We start from the raw sequence: 24,331 nt of genomic DNA, 5'->3' as shown, positions 1-24,331 counted from the left end.
GGCCACTGGCAAGCTTTTGAGGACATGCTCCCATCTGGGGCACCTCCCCTATAACCCTACCCCACTTCGTGAGTCCTCAGTATTTTTCTAATGTCTGTAGGTGATAGGCCTCTTCTCTTTCCAGTAGAAACCAGCTTCACTAGTTTAATATTGGCTGCAATGGAACCAAGTGGAGTATGCACACTATGATGGGCAAGATAGGGTCACCCTGTATCCGTTACTGTGTACAACAGGGTTATCTTTAGAATGTATTTACTTCACAGTGTAAACTTTTTGCTAAAATTCAACCACTCACACTGGTTACACACTTTAACACCACTTCCACCTAGAACACTTATAAAGTACTAAGGGACTTCTTTACATCACAAGGATTTGTTGCAGGACAGTCTATATCTGGGTTTTCGCATACTCCTCCTGAACACGCATATCCTATCTCCTGCACTCCACTACATGGGTACCCCACATGGGAACACCCTCACTTGTAGCGATGGCCGAGACCAGGCAAAAGGGAGCTAATTCTAAACAACAGGTGAACATTAGCTCTGCTGATGGCTTGCAAAACATCCACACTCAGAGTGACGACGTGTCACTTGGATTGGGGCAGGAACCATTCTGAACACCGGTCTCTGCATCCGATTCTAACTATTTCATGCATGCAACAAGCAACCCTACGTGACAAAAGCAACATTTACTGCAGCCATGTCAGAATTCCTCAGACAAGTTATGGCCTTTTTTCAGTCATCTTTGTCCAGAAACTCCCCAGCACTTCTGATGTGCGAGTCTTATAGGACACTGGGTCAGAGGAGGATTAAGAGGATGTGAAGGCAGTGATGGAGAAAGCTGAAGAAGATTTCTCTAATCTACATTGTCACTATATTGCAGAAGAAGCTTCACAAAACATGCTTGTCAATGTTGAAAAGCTCATTGCCTCTGTCCGCAGAAGCCTTGGTATTGTGCAGGTTTATGACTCTCCTCCATCTCGCCACACCCCCTTGAGCAGAAAAAGTCCTATAAAAATTTCCAAAGCATATCCTGTTCACGAAAACATAGAAAGTGCAGTCTATTAAAATTTCATTAAGAATTTTTAACTCCTCAAATTTTTTTTGCTGAACACTGGATGACCAGGTGTTACATCACACCACTGGTTACACACTTTAACACCACTTCCATCTAGAGCACTATCTAGTGGAAAAAAAATTTGCAAAAAAAAAAAATATGGTCTATTCCTGTGGTCAACCCTGCCGTCTCTGTCCCAAACTGCTTACTGTACCCTATTGAAGATGTTCCTTCTTTTAAAGTCTATTTTTCCAAACTTTTGCATATCTTACGTAAGTAGAAGATTGTAGGTATTATACATACCGATTACCGACTGAACTAGATATTTGGCTTCCTTATTAAATAGGATCCCTTTATCGTTCGCCTGCTTCACCAAGCTAATAGTTTGGGAGGGAAACATGGAATCCCTATGGGTATATTTTACTTTAATCAAATATTAAGGAATATGGTATTGAGTTTTCAAAAACTGTCAATGTGCAAACTATCAATTTTCTAGATTTGAATATATTTGTGGATGAGGGGAATGTGTATGTCAAGTGTCATAGCCTTCTTAAGCACTTTTGGAATGCCTACAATAGGGACCCAGCCAAACTGAAGTATTGTGTAATTGATACAGTGTCTGAACACTGGAGAGGATCTAATAAAACCAGAGAAATTTCCAGAAATGAAACATACTGGATTTATGAATTGAATTGTTTAGGCCCAAATGGACTGAATATGGCATTAGCTCGAATCTGTTTCAAAGTGGATTATTAGTTAAATTTGTGGAGTATATATAGGGTTTTATACAGAGAGAATTGTGCAAGTATTTACATTTTTTTATTTATTCATTTGCTATATATCACACATTTAGAGATAATACATAATTCGTTCCAGAAACATGCTTGTAATCCAAAGCACTTGTATATCAAAGCGAATTTCCACATAAGAAATAATAGAAACTCAAATGATTCGTTCCACAACCATTTATTCAGAAGTCCTTCCGTTTATAGTCCATATAAAAATATTATAGAAATGTGTTGTGTAACCATAAAATGTCCATCCATAAATGGAAGGCTCCACAAGGGAATAAGAAGCAAAATCCAGCAGGAGCTACAGTTTTTGAAAGAGAAGAGAGGCGCCTTTAACTGTAGCAATATGTTGCTAAATGTTGTATCTTCATTAAATGTAACCCTATTGCTACACTTAGAGGCGCCTCTCTTCTCTTTTATACTCAGTTGTGACATGACGGTACTTGTATATCAAGACATCGCTTGTATATCAAGTCAAAATTTATTAAAAAATGTTGCTTGTCTTGCAAAACGCTCTCAAACCAAGTTACTCTCAAACCAAGGTTTTACTGTAATACATAAGGGCTGCAGTGTAATTCTTGACCACAAGATGGGGCTTAAATAGATCAGTCTCAAGAAGTAGAGGAAGGACAGTAGTAGAAATGGCACTGTTAAAGTGGAACTAAAGTCTCCATACTTACCCTTCCAACAGTCCTACATGTTCTTCTGAGTGCTGTTCTTTGGGCCTCTTCATTGGCCAGCGGGGGATGATGTCACTCCTGCACATGCACAGAAGGCTATCATCCTGGCACTTGGAGACAGGCCCAGCACTGTAAGCTGAGCTGTGCATGCGCATCTTGTGAGAGATGTTCCCACAAAAAAAACTGATTGGATGCAGTCACTTTTTGTTCATAATTTTCCACCCAGTCCCTTTGATTTTAAAGCTGGCTTTATTTAATATGCTCTTAAAACAAACCCAACTCTCCTTCGTGTTCTTTGTTCCTAAGATGTCCTTCCTCATTCTTTATGGGGCCAATATGGTCTGTCCTCCCTTTTTTACTGTTTACATACTTAAACAATTTCTTGGGATTCTTTTTTGCTCTCCTCCGCTATGTGTCTTTCATGTTCTATCTTAGCCAACCTTATTGCACCCTTACATTTCTTGTTGCATTCTTTATAAATTCTGAATGCTGATGATGATCCCTCAACCTTGTATTTTTTGAAGGCCTTTTCCTTTGCTTTTGTATGCATTTTTACATTGGAATTAAGCCATCCAGGACTTTTGATAGCTCTTTTAAATGTATTACCCAATGGGATGCATTGGCTAATGCCCTTATTTAATATGCTCTTAAAGCAAACCCATCTCTCCTTCGTGTTCTTTGTTCCTAAGATTTTATCCCAATTTATGCCTTCTAGCAAGGCTCATAGTTTAGGGAAGTTGGCTCTTTTGAAATCCAGTGTCTTTGTATTCCCCTTATGTTTCCTATTTGTGTGATTTATACTGAAGCCAATTGACCTGTGATCACTGTTACCTAAATTGCCCCATATTTTCAGATACGTGATCAGGTCTGTATTGTTGGTAATCAGTAGATCCAGTAACGCCTTATTTCTAGTTGGTGCGTCTACCATCTGACCCATAAAATTGTCCTGCAAGACATTTAAGAACTGGCGAGCCTCAGATGAATGCGCAGTTCCCTCCGCCCAGTCTATGTCTGGATAGTTAAAATCCCTCATTATGATAATACAGATTGTAGGTCGGCAATTGACTGCAAAGTTGTGCCACATCCTATAATTAAACATTCAAGCAAAGAGAAAAAATTCCCCTATTGGTGGACTTTAAAGCCACATATGGAAAAACATAAGGAAGATGTATAATATATAAACAAATTTATTCATTTCAAAAACATCATAAAAACATCAATATAACAAACAATATAACAAACATTGAAAGGAATGCGATTGATACACTTGTACATATATTTGATATTGATACCAATGTACTTACACCCGACGCGTTTCAGAGTTGTTTAGCCTCCTTCTTCAGGGGTGGATGTAAGTTTAACAGAGGTTTCTAAATTAAAGACAATGTGTTTAACAGAAAAGTAATAAATATGTGTACATATCAAACCATAAGAACATAAGTTCATGCTATATTTTTCATTCTATTTACACTTACATTGGCACTGTGTAAGCTAAATTCACATTCCAGAACAATTTAAAAACAAAGGCGCTGACACTGTCTGCCCATCCAGCGTATTCCCGATTGTGATAGGTAAGGGTTGATTAACATATTCCAAGATGTTAGTACTTCATGCATAGCAAATGAAGATTTGACTAGGTATGGATATATATAGATGATTTAGTTCCTCAAAAATTAGAGGATAGGCCCAAAGATGTGGGGCGTAAAGAAATTTTAGACCTGAAATTCCACTGAGGCCGAAAGCGGGTCCTGTAGAATGTAGAAATATAAAGGTATATAATGGCCAATCATTGATCAAAACTTCAAATAAGTATAATTAGATACGGAAAAAATCTTTTAATAGTGAAGGTACAACATACCTGATAAAACTACTGTGGAGGGTTCAAAGGGACATGTGGAGGGTAACTGACGTAGGTTGAATGTATCTTGGATGGCTAAAAGTAATAACGAAAGGGGGAGAGAGATATGGGAATACCATTAAATAGATGTATACTTTATCCAACTGGATATTACTGACAGTTTGAGATATAAATATATCAATATATTTAAAGGGTTTATAAAATCCGGATACATCTAGATTATCATTGGTTAAGTGGTAATGGTTAAATGGTATTTAAATCAATGGAGAGGTAGATAAATAATATATGGTGTGATTGGCCAAAAAGGTCAGTGATCACAGCAATAGCAAATCCAAAAGCTAAGATGGAGTGGGGGGGGGAAGGGAGAGAATCCAAATTTCAGCCATATAATGATGCCTTCTGGCTAAAAAGGTGCAAATGCAGAGAGTAATACAGCATCAAGATTGAAGTATATTGAGTAAAACATAGGTTATATATTAAAGTGTCACTTACTTTGTTTACAAGATAGCTGGACATCAGCTCAGACCGACAGCGTCCTGCACACTGCAGTGGACGCTCGGTGTGAGCAGTGTCCGGATATAAGAAGCCCTCCTCGCCAATCTGCTGTTGGTGTAATAGCCAACAGCTGATTGTCAGTGGCAGAGGAGGGGCGGACACACTGAGAATGGCCTCCCGGGTGGAGCGAGCGCCGCCAGGTCCCCCCCGCGCATGCGCAAGCATCCGCGATGAGGCGTGGCCACGCCTACTCCACCCGCCGACATGTCTAGCTTCCCCTGCGGACTGCGCATGCCCGCTGGGGTCGCAAGATGGAGGACAGTGTAAACAACACTGTAGCCTCACACAACGCCGCCATGAGCCGGAACCACTCAGGCGGCTTTGTGTGCCGGGCGAACTTCAGGTCACAGACTGGGATTTTAATAGAGGCACAAAATGAAATTTGCACAAAGTTTAAAGTATTGTAAATTTATCGCAATACAGGGGAAACGCCGCTGACTGACAGTATTTTACAGGCTGAGATTTTACATTCAATGAAAAAAGATTATAAAACGACAAACAAAATGAGAATATAAGTACATGTGGGAATTACACTACTTAGTAGATGTTATATGGGCTGGGGTGACAAATATTAAAATTAGATATACATAGAAATTGTATTTCTGGGGCATAGACTATAGAGAGGAAAACAGTTACACTAAGCACATATGTACACAGTCTGCAATTAAAGTATATTATATATAGCATGATTATACGTCATAGAGGGGGAGGAACAGATTTAGATGACATATAGGGAAGGGGGCAGTGATGCCAAAAAGATGTTTATATAGTCAAAGGGCAGATTGATAGCCCATGGTTTACAAGGATAGTCATCTTAATTATTGCTCCCTACCACCTGAAGAGAAACCTTCAAGGAAAGGCTTGAACCAGATGGTTTCGTTCAAGCCTGGGGGTTGAGTAGCTCTTAAATTATATATCCAGCGGGATTCCAACTGTAACAATGTCTTGTTTCAGTCGCCTCCCCTTGACCCCGGGTGTACCCGGTCTAAAATAAGAAATTTAATCTTTGGAAATTTGCCGTTGTGCACTATTGTAGTATGTCTCCCAAGTGGGAGATCAGGGTCACAGGTTTTCATGCCCCGTATATGTCTATATGCTCTCTTCCAAAACTCTGTTTTTGTTTTTCCTATATAGAAACATGTACACTCGCATATGAGTATATAGATCACCCCGCAAGTTTTACAATTAGCGAAGTGTTTAGGATGGAAAATCTGACCGTTCGGAAGGGTCGGGTTTTTGTCTGTGAGCATGTATTTACAGTAGTTGCAATCCCCACATCTAAAAGTTCCCTTGTACTTGCAGTGGGATTTGCCTACTTCCCCCTTGAATTCACTCGTAGTGATTTTATCTCTCAGAGAAGTGGTTCGTTTAAAGGTGAAGAGGGGTCTCTGTGTTTCATTATGATAACACTTCCCATCTTTGCTGCTAATCCAAATTGTCATAGGAGATCTGTCTCCCCTTCCTCCCTCAGGTTAGGGGGCCTATAGCATAGTCCCAGTATTATTTCCCCTTAGCTTCATCCCTTTGGAGCTCCACGCATAAGGATTCCACCTTCTCCCTAGCTCCCTTAGTGATGTAATCTCTCACATTCACTTGTACATTATTTTTTGATATATAGGCATACCCCTCCCCCTTTTTTACCCTCTCTATACTTGCGATAAAGGGTATACCCTTGAATGTTTGCCAGCCAATCATGAGAGCTGTTGAACTAGGTCTCTGAAATTCCCACAAAATCCAAATCCTCCTCGTACAACAGTATCTCTAGTTCACCCATCTTGTCCGCCAGGCTCCTGGCATTGGTGAACATGCCACATAATTTAGACCGGTTGCATATTATCCTCTTATTGGGTGTTCCGAGATTACAACTAGGACTTGCTACTATACTTACCTTGGGTTTATGTGCTTTGATCAATCTACCACTAATGCCCCCAATACTACCCTCTGGAATATGTTCCGCGCTGACTATCTCTACCTCTGGACCCTCCCCCATCGCCTAGTTTAAAAACCCCTCTAACTTTTTGGCCATCTTCATTCCCAGCTGATCTGCACCCTCCTCATTTAGGTGCAGTCCTCCCTTCTATAGTACCGGTTATCGACTGAGAAGTTGGCCCAGTCCTCCAGGAACCCAAACACCTCCTTACTACACCAGCTCTTCAGCCACTTGTTTACTTCCCTAATCTCCCTCTGTCTTTCTGGTGTGGCTCTATGTACCGGTAGTATTCCTGAGAATACTACCTTGGAGGTCCTTTTCCTCAATTTAGCTTCTAAGTCCCTAAAATCGTTCTTTAGGACACTCAATCTGCCTCTGACTTTGTCATTGGTGCCAACGTGTCTTCCCCAGCCCCTCCCAGTAATCTGTCCACCAGATCCGTGATGTTCCGAACCCAAGCGCCCGGTAGACAACATAATGTTCCACGCTTCAGGTCTTTGTTACAGATTGGCCTCTCTGTCCTTCTAAGAATTGAGTCCTCTACCACCACAATCTGTCTTTAGTTTCCCTTTGCTTCCCCCCCACTCTCACTGGAGGAGTTCTTCCCCTGGCAGCTAGGAGAGTCCCTCAGCTCCAGCAGTGCTGGTCCTTGACTGGTTTCACCAATGTCACTCAATGGAGCATACTTATTGGGATGCTCCAGTCCTGGATCGGCCTCCCTGGCACTTCCCCCTCTACCCTTCCTGACTGTCACCCATCTACTCTTTGCTAGTGCCTGCACCTCTTTGTCTCCACCCGCCTCTGTGCTGGCCCCAGCCGGAACCTGCCATGTACGTTCCTGGCTCTCCTTTAGTAAGGAGGGACTTCTCAGTGCTGACAGTTGCTTCCCCAGATTCAGAACCTGGGCTTCCAGGGAAACAATGCGCTTACATTTTGCACAGCAGTATTCACCCTCGTTCAGATGATCAAGGAACGCATACATGCCGCAAGATGTACAATGAGTCACCTCTCCACACCCGCCGGGCATCGTACCTATTAAATTTAATAAGGATTGAGGATTATACCCTGTCCAATTTACCTAAGTAGCTTCCTGACACTAATACTCAACAAGACAATACTCAGGTACTCAACAAGACAATACACAGGTCCTCAACAAGACAATACACAGGTACTTGCAGACCACACGCAGACCTATGTGCACTCGCAGAACACTCGCAGACCTACGTGCACTCGCAGACCTCTCGCAGACCTACGTGCACTCGCAGAACTATGTGCACTCGCAGAACTACATGCACTCGCAGACCACTCGCAGACCTATGTGCACTCACAGACCACTCGCAGACCTACGTGCACTCACAATACACAGTACACAATACACAAGTACTAATTATCCACACACACTACTCAGACAACACTCAGGTACTCACACTACACAGGTACTATGACCCCTGTTATAACCTCCTGTTTTCAACTCTGGTTTTTAACTCACCACTTAGACTAGTTCCACTTGGACAGAGATTAAACAAATCTCCCTCCATAAGTTTTACATGTATATCTGCTGTCTTCAGCTTTCTACAATCTTTAGAAAGTTCACATAGTGTTACAAATCTTTCTTCCTGTTTCAGCAGTGGGTGTGGAGTCTGAGCTTACACTGTGTGAGAGCTGATTGGAGGAAAGGCACACACCCCCACTCTACAAAGGCAGAGGAACGAAGAAACTTGCAGAGCTGTACTGTAAATAGACCAGCTCTCTGCTTATCTCTCTCTAAGCTTCCTCCCCAACACAAATTTTCAGCTGCTTTTATCTCATCTGTTGGAGAACTTGTCAGAAGTTATCATGCTGATAACAGAGGAACGGTGCACCAGAAAGACACATGACTTAGCGCTTTGGAGAGAGATAAGTAAACACTACAGATATACAGTGTCTCACAAGAGTACATACACCCCTCATATTTTTGTAAATATTTTATTATATATTTTCATGTGACAACACTGAAGAAATTACACTTTTCTAAAATGTAAAGTAGTGAGTAACAGGACAGGTTCCACTCAGAACAGTCCTCGCCATGGTTGACAAAAGAAGTTGAATGCATGTGCTCAGCCTCTTATCCAGAGGTTGTCTTTGGAAAATAGACGTATGAGTGCTGCCAGCATTGCTGCAGAGGTTGAAGGGGTGGGGGTCAGCCTGCCAGTGCTCAGACCATACACTGCACACTGCATCAAATTGGTCTACATGGCTGTCGTTCCAGAAGGAAGCCTCTTCTAAAGATTATGCACAGGAAAGCCTGCAAACAGTTTGCTGAAGACAAGCAGACTGAGGACATGGATTACTGGAACCATGTCCTGTGGTCTGATGAGACCAAGATAAACTTATTTGTTTCAGATGGTGTCAAACATGTGTGGTGGCAACCAGGTGAGGAGTACAAAGACAAGTGTGTCTTGCCTACAGTCAAGCATGGTGGTGGGAGTTTCATGGTCTGGGGCTGCATGAGTGCTGCCGGCACTGGGGAGCTAGAGTTAATTGAGGGAACCATGAATGCCAACATGTACTGTGACATGGAAGCTCTGGTGCATGAGGAGAGCTATCATATAATCGGTATTGCTGAAACTTGGCTTCAATCCTCACATGACTGGGCTATTAATATTCCTGGATATGCACTCTTTCGGAGAGACAGGGTAAAAAGGAAAGGTGGTGGTGTCTGTCTCTATGTGAGAAGTGATCTCAAAGCAAGTATGAAAGAGGACCTGGTTGATGGAGAGTGTGATGAGTCTGAAGCATTATGGGTGGAACTGCATATAGATGGGCATAGTTCAAAGTTAATCATTGGAGTTTGTTTCAGACCACCCAGTGTTAACGAGGAGGTGGAGCCTCAGCTCCTTGCACAGATGGAAAGGGCTGCAAGGGCTGGGACAGTGATAATAATGGGGGATTTTAATTACCCAGAAACTGACTGGAGTAATGGCACTGCTGGGACAGTTAAAGGGCAAAACATTTTTTAAACCTATTACAGAACAATTTTATGGTCCAGTTTATTGAGGCCCCAACTAGGAATGAAGCTCTGTTGGACCTGGTAATCTCAAACCATGCAGAGCTTATTACTAATGTCCAGATAAAGGAACACCTGGGTAGCAGTGATCATAACATGATTTCATTTGATGTTAGCTGTAAACAAGAAATACATACGGCAAAGATAAAAACACTTAACTTCAAGAGAGCAAATTTTCCAAGAATGAGGGCTGCACTCCAGGATTTAGACTGGGAGGGAATATTTGGATTGATAAACACAGAACAGAAATGGGAATTCTCCAAAAAGACTTTTTGGGACCTCACTGCAAAGTATATTCCCATGGGCAATCAGTTTATAAGGCTAAAAACAAAACCTATGCGGCTCATGGCCAAAGTTAAAGAAGCTATAAACAATAAGAAAAGAGCTTTTAAAAAATATAAAAATGAAGGAACACTAGTGTTGTTTAAATGTTACAAAGAATTTAACAGAATATGTAAAAAGGAAATCAAGGATGCAAAAATTCAAAAACGAAGGACAGATTGCAAAAGATAGTAGGACAAACCCCCAAAAATTCTTCAAATATATTAATAGTAAAAAGGCCAGGTCTGAGCATGTAGGCCCTTTACAAAATAATCTAGAGTGGGTGACTGGGGACAAAGAGAAGGCAAATTTATTAAATACTTTCTTCAGCTCTGTGTATACAAAGGAGCATGGGGGAGCTCATGTCCATGATGGGGATGGTAGTGACACAGCCCCGAATGATCCACAATGGCTCAAAAGTGATATGGTCCTTAAGGTTGAACTGGATGGACTTGTGTCTTTTTTCAACCTGACTAACTATGTAACTATGTAACATACTGAAGCAGAGCATGATCCCTTCCCTTCGGAGACTGGGCCGCAGGGCAGTATTCCAACATGATAATGACCCTAAACACACCTCCAAGACGACCATTGCCTTGCTAAAGAAGCTAAGGGTAAAGGTGATGGACTGGCCAAGCATGTCTCCAGAACTAAACCCTATTGAGCATCTGTGGGGCATCCTCAAACGGAAGGTGGAGGAGCGCAAGGTCTCTAACATGCACCAACTCTGTGATGTCGTCATGGAGGAGAGGAAGAGGACTCCAGTGGCAACCTGTGAAGCTCTGGTGAACTCCGTGCCCAAGAGGATTAAGGCAGTGCTGGAAAATAATTGTGGCCAAACAAAATATTGACACTTTGGGCCCAATTTGGACATTTTCACTTAGGTGTGTACTCACTTTTGTTGCCAGCGGTTTAGACATTAATGGCTGTGTGTTGAGTTATTTTGAGGGGATAGCAAATTGACACTGTTATACAAGTTGTACACTCACTACTTTACATTGCAGCAAAGTGTCATTTCTTCAGTGTTGTCACATGAAAAGATATAATAAAATATTTAGAAAAATGTAAGGAGTGTACTCACTTTTGTGAGATACTGTATCCGTCTAGGTCAGATTTCATGAATGGGGTTTACAACCACTTTAAGTGCAGTGCAAGACAGCCAGGAGCACCCTAACACCTCCAACTCTGGGCCTACAGCAGCCAGGTGCCTTGTCTTCAACATTACTTTTGGAACTTTTATCCCCTGTTACAGCTGCACCTATTCTCTCACTGGTGTGCAGCACAGTTCAGTTTGGATTATAGCAGCCAGAGAATTTAGCAGTTCCATAACCTCTTGTTTGGAGTTTTGTCATTCCTTCAGTTCTGGGCATCCCATGTACCCCAAACGCCATCCAAGTTCTACGATCCCAAAACACTAAAAGCCAAAACCCCTAGACTGTTTCTTGAGCCTCCAGAGTTTGGAAAATTCCTTATGCCTGGCTGTGGGTGCTGTGAGGGGGAAATAGACCCCAAATACATCAGCTCTTTCCGGGGTAGAGCTACGCCTGGCAATACCTTCAGCCAGTGTTCTCCATAGTAGTTTCTAGATCACTAGGTTTAGTGTTCATTCATTGCCCTGCTTCCTTTCCTGACAAAGAACACTGTCTGCCCCTTCAACCCACAAACATTGAATCAACAGACCCTGCATCATCTGGGCTCTATGCCTTTAAGAGAGAGACCACCAACAATCCCAGAATCAATCTTGAATCAAAAGTGACACACTTTGATCCTCTGAAGTTGTTCCAGGATAGATTATGCACAAAGGAATGCGCACAGCTTAAACACAAAGAAAGAAAAAACAAAGGTAAGCACGCAATCTAACACAGATACGTAGACACTTTAAAAGAATCAAGAAAATCAATTAAGAAAATCAAATCCAAAATGATTCCACTCACATGCTGTTATCACAAGGAACATAGCCTGACAGTCTATGTTCCTTGTGATAACAGCATGTGAGTGGAATTATTTTGGATCCCACTCACACCAATGCTGGTGGTGCAAGTAAGCCAGAAACTCCAAGATGAAATTACACTTATATGTCCAGAAAGACTGGGTAAAGCAAGACAATCCCTTCACACTCTCTGGATTGTGCTATAAGCTTGTATCATACACGCCAGAGGCGTTACTAGAACCTCCAGGGTCCCAGTGCAAGAACCCATGAAGGGCCCCCCCGACTCTGTCTTGGGGCCCTTCCCACTGATCCTGGGCCCTTTACTCCCATCGCCAGGCCCTTTATTGTGGACCTACAACAGGGACCTTTCATATGTTCTGTAGCAGAACCCCTTCCTGCATAGCCAACCTTTCCAAAAAAATTTCAGGGAAACTCTTTTTTCTATGTGTTCAGCCAGCCATTGTAGGTGGAGAACTTATTGTAATTAGGGGTGGGCCATTTAAAATGTGCAATGGTCAGTGGCAGCCATTCATGCAGGGCGCAGGGGTGCCGTTCATGCTCCTGGCCCCTAATCTACATGTAGGGTGACGGACGCATGGATTGCAATGTTTTTATTTATTTCGAAGCACATGATTAGAGCCTGAGGCTCTAATTGGTTCAAAAAGGGTGAGCTTGGAGCACTGCGCCCACAGCCCACCCAGCTGTGTGACATTAGCGAATTAATATTCAAATTTTGACTCATCAGTCCAGAGCACCTGCTACCATATTTCTGCACCCCAGTCCCTGTTTTCGTGCATAAATGAGTCGCTTAGCCTGGTTCCACAACTGAGGTATGGCTTTTTGACAGTAATTCTTCCATTAAGACCACTTCTGGCCAAACCTCCTGAGATTAGATGGGTGTAGCTGGGTCCCACTAGTTTTCGCCAGAGCTGTGCTGATGGCAGTGCTCAACGTTTTCCAATGTCAAAGGGAAGTAAGCATGATATGGCTTTCATCTGTTGCATTAAGTATCTATGGCCAACCACAGCGTCTACAGTCCTCAATGTAGCCCTGTTTCATTGTCCTTCTTCAAAAGAGCTTGAACAGCACAACTTAAAACCTCAGTCTGCTTTGAAATCTTTGCCTGGGGAGAGACCTTGCTGATGCAGTATACTGTAAATGCCTTGTGTCTTGTTGCTGTGCTCACTTCTCTATGGTGTATAACCTGTGGCATGAAACGGTCTTGCACCCTTTAGTAGCAGAGTTTGGCTATTCCTGTTTGTCTGTTTGTCTGTTTTATTTCCAATGGTTTTTAATATGTATTTGAAAGAAAATACAAAGGTTTCAAACATTATTACATGGGACAATATTGAGCATTTGCTGCATACAAATAAAGAGTAAGAACACAGAAGAATTAAGTAATTGTAGCATTCCCATGGTGCAACATTGTGGGCATGGTTTCAAGACATTCAGGACTTTCAAATATAAGCAAAGTCCTATACCACACCGACGTCAATGTTACAAATGTAGGGAGGACATCTGTATGGTACAACAGTATCACTAAAATGATCCCTCCTGCGCATTGGGTGAGTGGTAGGTTAAAGGTAGAACACACTTTGGCTATGGGCGAGCTGATAAAGGTAGCTAAGAGGGTAAAAGAAAACTCTTGAGGCTCCAGAGAGGTATTTAATCTAAGGGTCCCAGATTTTGTCAAAAAAGCAAGTTTATCATGCAGAATGGCCAAAAGGTGTTCATTAACCATGATCCACAATACAATGTAAATTGCCCTAATGAAGGAAGGCCAGGATCCAAATGGATATGAGGCTATTCCTCCACCGGGAAAGGGACTCTAAATGTGCCAAACAAGCGAGAAACCATTTCTTCATACCCGGGATATCTATTAGACTCCTGGCGGACAGATTTAAGTGTGTTATTACTAAGAATTACAGGCCTACAATTTAAAACGCCAAATTTCTATGCAAATAAAATTGTACCGCTTTGAGACGCAAAAATCTGACATAATCATACCGCCAGGGAGGCTACACAATTAAAAAGACAAAATCCTATGAATAACCCTCCATCCCAGGGTAGGAACCTGTAAATTTGCCCAGAAGCCCCACACTCATGGGCCAAGAAGGTAAGATTACATATCCAAAAAATAGACACTAAACGTCCAAAAATGTTTTTAAAATATAATAAACAAATGCCACCTCCACAGTGGCAATACTAGAAATAATTAAAAAAAAAAACTCATAAGCAACTCAAAACTACAAAGGTACTTGTATATTTACACACCTCACACACTTTATATCCAGGATGGCACTGTTCCAAAAGATGGATAGTTAACCGCTTGCCGACCGGCGCACACAGATGTAGAATGGCAGAATGGCACAGGCAGGCAAATGGGCGTACAGGTACGTCCCTTTAAATTTGCCACCTTTTGGGCGCACGTGCCCGCGCGCCACGGGAGCGTGCCCGCAGGTCCCGGGAACTCAATGTTCTCTGGCGGCCCGCAATTGCGACGTGGAGAGGTGGAATGTTAAGAGAGGCCTATGTAAACAAGGCATTTCCCCGTTCTGCCTTGTGTTATGACAGAGATCTACTGCTCCCTGTCATCGGGAGCAGTGATCGCTGTCATGTCCTAGGTAGCCCCTCCCCCCACAGTTAGAATCACTCCCTAGGACACACTTAACCCCTTCATTGCCCCCTAGTGGTTAACCCCTTCCCTGCCAGTATACAGTAATCAGTGCATTTTTATAGCACTGATCGCTGTATAAATGACAATGGTCCCAAAATAGTGTCAAAAGTGTCCGATGTGTCCGCCATAATATTGCAGTCACGATAAAAATTACAGATTGCCGCCATTACTAATAAAAAAAAATGAATACTAAAAATGTCATAAAACTATCCCCTATTTTGTAGACGCGATAACTTGTGCAAACCAATCAATATACACTTATTGTGATTTTTTTTAACAAAAATATGTAGAAGAATACATATCGGCCTAAACTGGGGAAAAAATTGTTTTTTTTATATATTTTTGGGGGATATTTATTATAGCAAAAAGTAAAAAATATTGCTTTTTTTCAAAATTGTCTCTCTTTTTTTGTTTATAGCGCAAAAAATAAAAACCACAGAGGTGATCAAATACCACCAAAAGAAAGCTCTATTTGTGGGAAAAAAAGGCGTTAATTTTGTTTGGGTACAACGTCGCAATACCGCACAATTGACAGTTAAAGCGACGCCGTGCCGCAAAAAGTGCTCTCGTCAGGAAGGGGGTAAAATCTTCCGGGGCTGAAGTGGTTAAAAAGACTCCTGAAAGGAAAAGGCAGGGATGGACATCCAAGACAAATGTGTCGCTGAACCCACTATACTATATGAGAGAGATAGAGAGCATTACCAACAATCACCAGTCCAAAAAGGAAGTTAGCTTTCCACATACCTTCATTTCAAACGTCTGCCATAGACTGTGTTTGCCTCATACACTGGGAAAGGTAAGCATCCATCCTGCTATATAAATAACCCCATCAATTAGGCTAAACACCTGAGGCCCCTGAGTCCCCCACACCCAGCTGGATAAGGCTTCACCTGGAAAAACATGGACGCCAACAGCGGGACGCCCTGCATATCCGGCAGCATGAAACACCATTATCCCAGATCAAGAAAACATCACTTTATGTGATTACACGGAAGTAGATTACCGGCACCATTTTGGAACACCCATGAGCTAGAAGACTGATGGATGCCATCTTGGAACACCTATTTTCTGTATGAAAACAGGAAGTCATTGTGGGCGCCACGATGGAACACCACAACCATGAAAAGCCATATTGGTGCACTCTGTGCACATAGAAATAACAAAACATGTACGTGTAACAAGTATCCTCAAAAGACATAAATCAGCAAGCAGATTATTGACTAGAGAGAGGTAATCACAGCAAAAGACACCGGATGTTAAACTAATGACGTAAATTAATCAGTGGCTATAAAGCCCTGCCAATATTGCAGAATACTTAATGCCGGTTATCACAGGAAATGCATACAATATCAAAATATTCAAATATTAAATTATTAGTGCCTAAAAAGCAGGTATAAATATCTCCCTGCCCAAATTTTTTTTTTTAAAAAGTGGGAAAGGGGGAGGGGAAAGAAGGAAAAAAGGAGGTCCACCATAGCTTTAGAATTACATTATATGATAAATACAAGCATTATGTCCCAGATATCTATATTTTACCTAAACAGATGATCTGAATAATCAAATCCCTAAAAGATGTGTGCAATAGTATAGGGGTTGTAAAAAGGGGGCATACTGTAGCTAAATTTTTCATTAAGGCCAGGTTTTTTACAAGTTTTGAGAGTATAAATCCATCTACACTCTTTCTGTAAGATGAAATTATCGAAATCTCCCCCTCGTGGGTGAGGGTGAATTCTCTCAAAGGCATCAAAATCAGGTTTCATGGCAAAATGTCTCGCCACTGGACTTAACAGGTCTCCTCCTTCGATATCATTTACATGATCTCCCAGAATCTCCTTTCCGTTTTTTCCCACATAAAAAGCATTAGAAGGGCATCTTAACAGATAAACAATTCCTATTGTCTGGCACGAAATAAAATGCCTACATTTCCATTGTTTGCCATTGAGTAAAGTGTTTTCTGAACATTTTTCTACAAACACACAGTAATTGCAATTGCCACAGCAGAAAGGATTCCATATCAATGGAAGCTAAAATGGTATTCTCAGTTACATGTACCCTGTCAAGCAAAGTGAGGACATGCATAGTGTCCTTTAACCAAATGCGGTCTCAACCATTCATCCACTAGGGAGCTGGCTTTCTCAGTAAGGCAGCTGTTTCCCCGAAGCAATAGGTTTGCCGGGAGGAGGATCCTGTATACACTTGTGTACTTTTGGTAGTGCGTGAAAAGTGGGTGTCATAGGATTCTCTACTTTCAAAAAATCAACTGAATCCTTCAAAATACTGCCATCCCGAAACGCGACATCAACTAATTCACAAAACTCCTGTTTGTGTCTCCCTAGAATATGACAATCCACTTTTCTGTACCATTTTTTATTCTTTAGGATTCGATCACACATTTTTACATTCTGTACAGTATCTCACAAAAGTGAGTACACCTCTCACATTTTTGTAAATATTTTATTACATCTTTTCATGTGACAACACTGAAGAAATGACACTTTGCTACAATGTAAAGTGAGTGTACAGCTTGTATAACAGTGTAAATTTGGTGTCCCATCAAAAAAACTCAACACACAGCCACTAATGTCTAAACTGCTGGCAACAAAAGCGAGTACACCCCTAAGTGAAAATGTCCAAATTGGGCCCAATTAGCCACTTTCCCTCCCCGGTGTCATGTGACTCGTTAGTGTTACTTAGTTGTGAATGGGGAGCAGGTGTGTTAAATTTGGTCTTATTGCTCTCACTCTCCCATTCTGGTCACTGGTAGTTCAACATGGCACCTCATGGCAAAGAACTCTCTGAGGATCTGAAAAAAAGAATAGTTGCTCTACATAAAGATGGCCTAGGCGTCATATCCAGAGGTTGTCTTTGGGAAATAGATGTATGAGTGCTGCCAGCATTGCTGCAGAGGTTGAAGGGGTGGGGTCAGCCTGTCAGTGCTCAAGAAAGCCCGCAAGCAGAAGACAAGCAGACTAAGGACATGGATTACTGGAACCATGCCCTGTGGTCTGATGAGACTAAGATAAACTTATTTGGTTCAGATGGTGTCAAGCGTGTGTGGCGCCAACCAGGTGAGGAGCACAAAGACAACTGTATCTTGCCTACAGTCAAGCATGGTGGTGGGAGCGTTATGGCCTGGGGCTGCATGAGTGCTACCAGCACTAGGGAGCTACAGTTCATTGAGGGAACCATGAACATGTACTGTGACATACTAAAGCAGAGCATGATCCCCTCCCTTTGGAGACTGGGCCACAGGGCAGTATTCCAACATGATAACGACCCCAAACACACCACCAAGACGACCACAAATAACTCAACACACAGCCATTAATGTCTAAACCGCTGGCAATAAAAGTGAGTACACCCCTAAGTGAAAATGTCCAAATTGAGCCCAATTAGCCATTTTCCCTCCCCGGTGTCATGTGACTTGTTAGTGTTACAAGGTCTCAGGTGTGAATGGGAAGCAGGTGTGTTAAATTTGGTGTTATCGACCTCATACTGGTCACTGGAAGTTCAACATGGCACCTCATGGCAAAGAACTCTCTGAGGATCTGAAAAAAAGAGTTGTTGCTCTACATAAAGATGGCCAAGGCCAGTGATGGCGAACTTTGGCACCCCAGATGTTTTGGAACTACATTTCCCATGATGCTCTTGCACTCTGCAGTGTGGGTGAGCATCATGGGAAATGTAGTTCCAAAACATCTGGGGTGCCAAGGTTGGCCATCACTGGCCTAGGCTATAAGAAGATTGCCAAGACACTGAAACTGAGCTGCAGCACGGTGGCCAAGATCATACAGTGGTTTAACAGGACAGATTCCACTCAGAACAGGCCTCGTCATGGTCGACCAATGCAGTTGAGTGCGCTTGCTCAGCGTCATATCCAGAGGTTGTCTTTGGGAAATAGACATATGAATACTGCCAGCATTACTGCAGAGATTTAAAGGGGGGGTCAGCCTGTCAGTGCTCAGACCATACGCTGCACACTGCATCAAATTGGTCTGCATGGCTGTCGTCCTAGAAGGAAGCCTCTTCTAAAGATGATGCACAAGAAAGCCCACAAACAGTTTTCTGAAGACAAGCAGATGAAGGACATGGATTACTGGAACCATGTCCTGTGGTCTGATGAGATCAAGATAAACTTACTTGGTTCAGATGGTGTCAAGCGTGTGTGACGGCAAGCATGTGAGGAGTACAAAGACAAGTGTGTCTTGCCTACAGTCAAGCATGGTGCTGGAGTGTCATGGTCTGGGGCTGCATGAGTGCTGCCAGCACTGGGGAGCTACAGTTCATTGAGGGAACCATGAATGCCAACATATACTGTGACATACTGAAGCAGAGCATGATCCCCTCCCTTCAGAGACTGGGCCGCAGAGCAGTATTCCAACATGATTAACGACCCCAAACACACCTCCAAGACGACCACTGCCTTGCTAAAGAAGCTGAGGGTAAAGGTGATGGACTGGCCCAGCATGTCTCCATACCTAAACCCTAATGAGCATCTGTGGGGCATCCTCAAACAAAAGGTGCAGGAACGCAAGGTCTCTAACATAAACCAGCTCCGTGATGTTGTCATAGAGCAGTGGAAGAGGACTCCAGTGGCAACCTTTGAAGCTCTGGTGAACTCCATGCCCAAGAGGGTTAAGGCAGTGCTGGAAAATAATGGTGGCCACAAAATATTGACACTTTTGGACCAATTTGGACATTTTCACTTAGGGGTGTACTCATATTTGTTGCCAGCAGTTTAGACATTAATGGCTGTGTGTTGAGTTATTTTGAGGGGCCAGCAAATGTACATTGTTATACAAGCTGTACACTCATTACTTTACATTGTAGCAAAGTGTCATGTCTTCAGCGTTGTCACATAAAAAGGTATAATAAAATATTTAGAAAAATGTGAGCGGTGTACTCACTTTTGTGAGATACTGTACATAAGTATTACTCAATAATACAATTATGCCTCCCTTATCCGAAGGTTTCAGTATTAACTCTTTATTGTTCTGCAGACACATTGTTCTGTGTCCTAGTGTTCCCTCCACTGGAGAACCCAGTAGTGCCTGTTGTGGGTAAGAGATTAAATAAAGTTATAGGTACATATCCAAAACCTCTTTCATTTTGGACACGTGCTGTACCCTTCTGACCACAACCTCTAAAGGATTGTGGGGAGGCCCTCACCCAGTTTCAAGTCTCCTACACAGCTGTTTCAGTTTCAGTTAATGTCTATTTTAACCCACATATGAAACATGTTGATGATCATTAACACCTGCTTGGTATAACTAGTTTTTCATACACCTGACTCTAATCCTACAAATCTCTGACTTTGTGCAAATGCACAAACTGTGCAAGTGTAAGAATTAATACAGGTTTGAAGCCAAAGGGTAGTCATACAATATGTTGATTTGATTTTCTTTCTGTTCACTCACTTTGCATTTTGTAAATTGATAAATATAAAAAATTAAAATATATATTTTTGAAAGCATTCTTACTTTACAGCATTTCTTCACACCTGCCTAAAACTTTTACACAGTGCTATATACAGTGCATCCGGAAAGTATTCACAGCGCTTTTTCCACATTTTGTTATGTTACAGCCTTATTCCAAAATGGATTAAATTCATTATTTTCTTCAAAACTCTAAAAACAATATCCCATAATGACAACGTGAAAGAAGTTTGTTTGAAATCTTTGCAAATGTATTAAGTTACGAAAAAAATCACATATACATAAGCGTTCACAGCCTTTGCTCAATACTTTGTTGAAGCAACTTTGGCACCAGTTACAGCCTCAAGTCTTTTTGAGTATGATTCTACAAGTTTGGCACACCTATTTTTGGGCAGTTTCTCTCATTCTTCTTTGCAGGACCTCTTAAGCTCCATCAGGTTGGATGGGGAGAGTCGGTGCACATCCATTTTCAGATCTCTCCAGAGATGTTCAATCGGGTTTAATTTTGGGCTCTGGCTTGGCCACTCAAGGACATTCACAGAGTTATCCCATAATCACTCCTTTATCTTGGCTGTGTGCTTAGGGTCGTTGTCCTGTTGGAAGATGAACCTTTGCCCCAGTCTGAGGTCGAGTGCTCTGGAGCAGGTTTTTATCAATGTAGTCTCTGTACATTGCTGCATCTTTACCTTGATCCTGACTAGTCTCCCAGTTCCTGTCGTGAAAAACATCCCCACAACATGATGCTGCCTCCACCATGCTTCACTGTAGAGATGGTATTGGTCAGGTGATGAGCGGTGTCTGGTTTCCTCCAGACATGAGGCTTGCTATTCAGGCCAAAGAGTTCAATGTTTGTTTAATCAGACCAGAGAATTTTGTTTCTCTCGGTCTGACAGTCCTTGAGGTGCTATTTGGCAAACTCCAGGTGGGCTATCATGTGCTGTCAGGGATCTGTCAGCACCAGACTGGGACATATGCGTGCGCGCATGCGCCTGCACGCCCCTGTTCAGACTATGCAGCAATGCCCAGCTATTGCTGTGCATTAGCGCATCCCTCAGGTGCGCGACGGGTGTGTGTGCGCGCGGCAGGTGCGCGTTAACGTTGTTTGGCGCCACTGAGAGCATAAAGGTCTTCCAGTTGCACTGGTGCGCTGCTGTTTCGTCTTCAGCTTCTGTGAACTTGTTATCTGCACCTGATTGATCTGTCTACTATACTGACCCGGCTTGTCTGACCATCCCTCTCTCTCCAATCCGACCCAGCTTGCCTGACCCTGCTGCTATCTCTGCCTGTGCCCGTTGCCGACCTCTGCCTGCTTACCGACTCTGCCTTTTGCCTGCCGTTATCACCTGCCTTGATTGCCTGCCGACCCGGACTGTCTGACCCTGCTTGTGCCTGCCGTTAGCTCCGTGTGCTGCTGCACCTTCAGCTCCAGCGACCACTGCATATGCATCTTCCAGTGCTTCAGCCTGCTGTCCTCCGCTGACCACCTTCGCCTGCAGTCCAGCCATCCCTGGAGGGATCTCTACCCTGCTTCAGCACCAGAGACTTCTACCTCACCAGGCACTCCTACCCCACTGTGCTCACGAGACCACTGTTCCCACTCCAGTGGCTCCTGAACCAGCGTTGTATGAGAGGTCTTCTCCTACAAGTCAGGCTCTACTACCAGGTACCTAACACGTGCCTTTTACTGAGGAATGGCTTCTATCGGGCAACTCTACCATACAAGCCTGATTGGTGGAGTTCTGCAGAGATGGTTGTTCTTCTGGAAGGTTCTCCTCTCTCCACAGAAAAACGCTGGAGCTCTCTCAGAGTGACCATTGGGTTCTTGGTCACCTCCCAGGTTCTTGGTCACCTCCCTAACTAAGGCCCTTCTCCCCTGATCGCTTTTTAGCTGGGTGGTACACTCTAGGAAGAGTCCTGGTGGTTCCAAACTTCTTCCATTTATAGATGATGGAGGCTGCTGTGCTCATTGGAACCTTCAATTCTGCAGAAACTTTTCTGTACCCTTCCCCAGATCTGTGCCTTGATACAATCCTGTCTCAGAGGTCTACAGATAATTCCTTGGACTTCATGGCTTGGTTTGTGCTCTGACATGCACTGTTAACTGTGGGCCCTTACATACACAGGTGTGTGCCTTTCCAAAACATTTCCAATCAACTGAATTTACCACATGTGGACTCCAATCAAGTTGTAGAAACATCTCAAGAATGATCAGTGGAAACAGGATGGGTATTTTTTTGTAGATTTTTGAGGAAAATAATGAATTTAATTCATTTTGGAATAAGGCTGTAACAGAACAAAATGTGGAAAAAGTGTAGAGCTGTGAATACTTTCCGGATGCACTGTATACAGCAGGTAAAATACAAATATTGAACATGTCACCCTTTTTCTAGGTAAATATATTTCTAAAGGTGCTATTGACATGAAATTTTCACCACATGTCAGTAACAACCCTTGCAAACCACACACACAAAGAAACCACAACAAATAAGTTCAAAAATTAAGTTATGTGTAATAAAATGGAATGACACAGGGAAAAAATATTGAACGCATGAAGAAATGGAGGTACAAAAAGGCATTGAAAGCCAAGACACCAGCTGAAATCTATTAGTAACTAGACAGCAATCCTGCCCCTTGTCAGTGCAAATTAATATCAGCTGGTTCAATCTCAACAGATGGCCTATAAAAAGGTGTCACACAAGAAACATCTCATGATGGGTAAAAGCAAAGAGCTCTCTCAAGACCTTCGTAATCTTATTGTTGCAAAACATTCTGATGGCATTGGTTATAGAGGGATTTATACACTTCTGAATGTTCCAGTAAGCACTGTTGGGGCCATAATCCGGAAAGGGGAAAGAATATAATTTCACTATAAACCGGCCACAACCAGATGCTCCTCGCAAGATTTCTGACAGAGGAGTGAAAAGAATTATCAGAAGGATTGTCCAAGAGCTAAGGACCACTTGTGAAGAGCTTCAGAAAGACCTGGAATTAGCAGGTACAATTGTTTCAAAGAAAACAATAAATAATGCACTCAACCGCCATGGCCTGTATGCACACTCACCATGCAAGACTCCTTTGCTGAAGAAAAAGCACGTTAAAGCTTGTTTAAAGTTTGCTGCACAACATTTAGACAAGCCTTTGAAATACTAGTAGAATATAGTCTGGTCAGATGAGACCAAAACTGAACTCTTTCGATGACATAATACACCATGTTTGGATGTCAGATGGCACTGCACATCACCCCAAAAACACCATACCAACAGTGAAGTTTGGAGGTTGGAACTTCATGGTGTAGGCCTGTTTTTCAGCATACAGTATTGGCAAACTTAATTTCATTGAAGGAAGGATGAATGGAAAAATGTACCAAGACATTCTTGATAAAAATCTGCTGCCATCTACCAGGTTGATGAAGATGAAACGAGGGTGGACATTTCAGCAAGACAATGATCCCAAACACAAAGCCAAGGAAACTCAATTGGTTTCAAAAAAAGAAAACACCTGACTTAAATCTAATAGAAAATCTATGGAAAGAACTAAAGATCAGAGTTCATTGCAGCGGCCCACAGAACCTTCAAGATTTGAAGTGTGTTTGTGTGGAAGAATCAGTGACGGCCCATCCATAGGGGGCGCACGGGCACCGACCCCCCAAACTAGTCATTGAAAAAAAAATTAAATTAAAAAAAAAAAAGGTCCCTTTAAGAGTGCCCAGGTGCCGGACACACAGCTGCCTATGGGAAGCTTTCCCAGCTTGCAATCGGCTGATTGCAACTGGGAAGCTGACTGGTCTGTTTTTAGGGAGTGTCCAGGGTGCCAGCAGTGCGTCCCGAACACTCCCACTCTACAATTTTTTGTCTCTTTAACCACTTGCCGACCGCCTAACGTAGATATACGTCGGCAGAATGGCACGGGCAGGCAGAATCACGTATATATACGTGATCTGCCTCCCGCGGGCGGGGGGTCCGATCGGACCCCCCCCCGGTGCCATCGGCGGTCGGCATCTGACTGGGAGCGTCGGGAGGCGAGGGGGAGACCATCCGATCGTGGCCCCCCCC

Source organism: Aquarana catesbeiana, linkage group LG04 (assembly GCF_042186555.1).
Source record: "Aquarana catesbeiana isolate 2022-GZ linkage group LG04, ASM4218655v1, whole genome shotgun sequence".
NCBI lineage: Eukaryota > Metazoa > Chordata > Amphibia > Anura > Ranidae > Aquarana > Aquarana catesbeiana.
The sequence above is the reverse complement of the archived record's forward strand: the minus strand, read 5'-3'. Positions refer to the sequence as shown.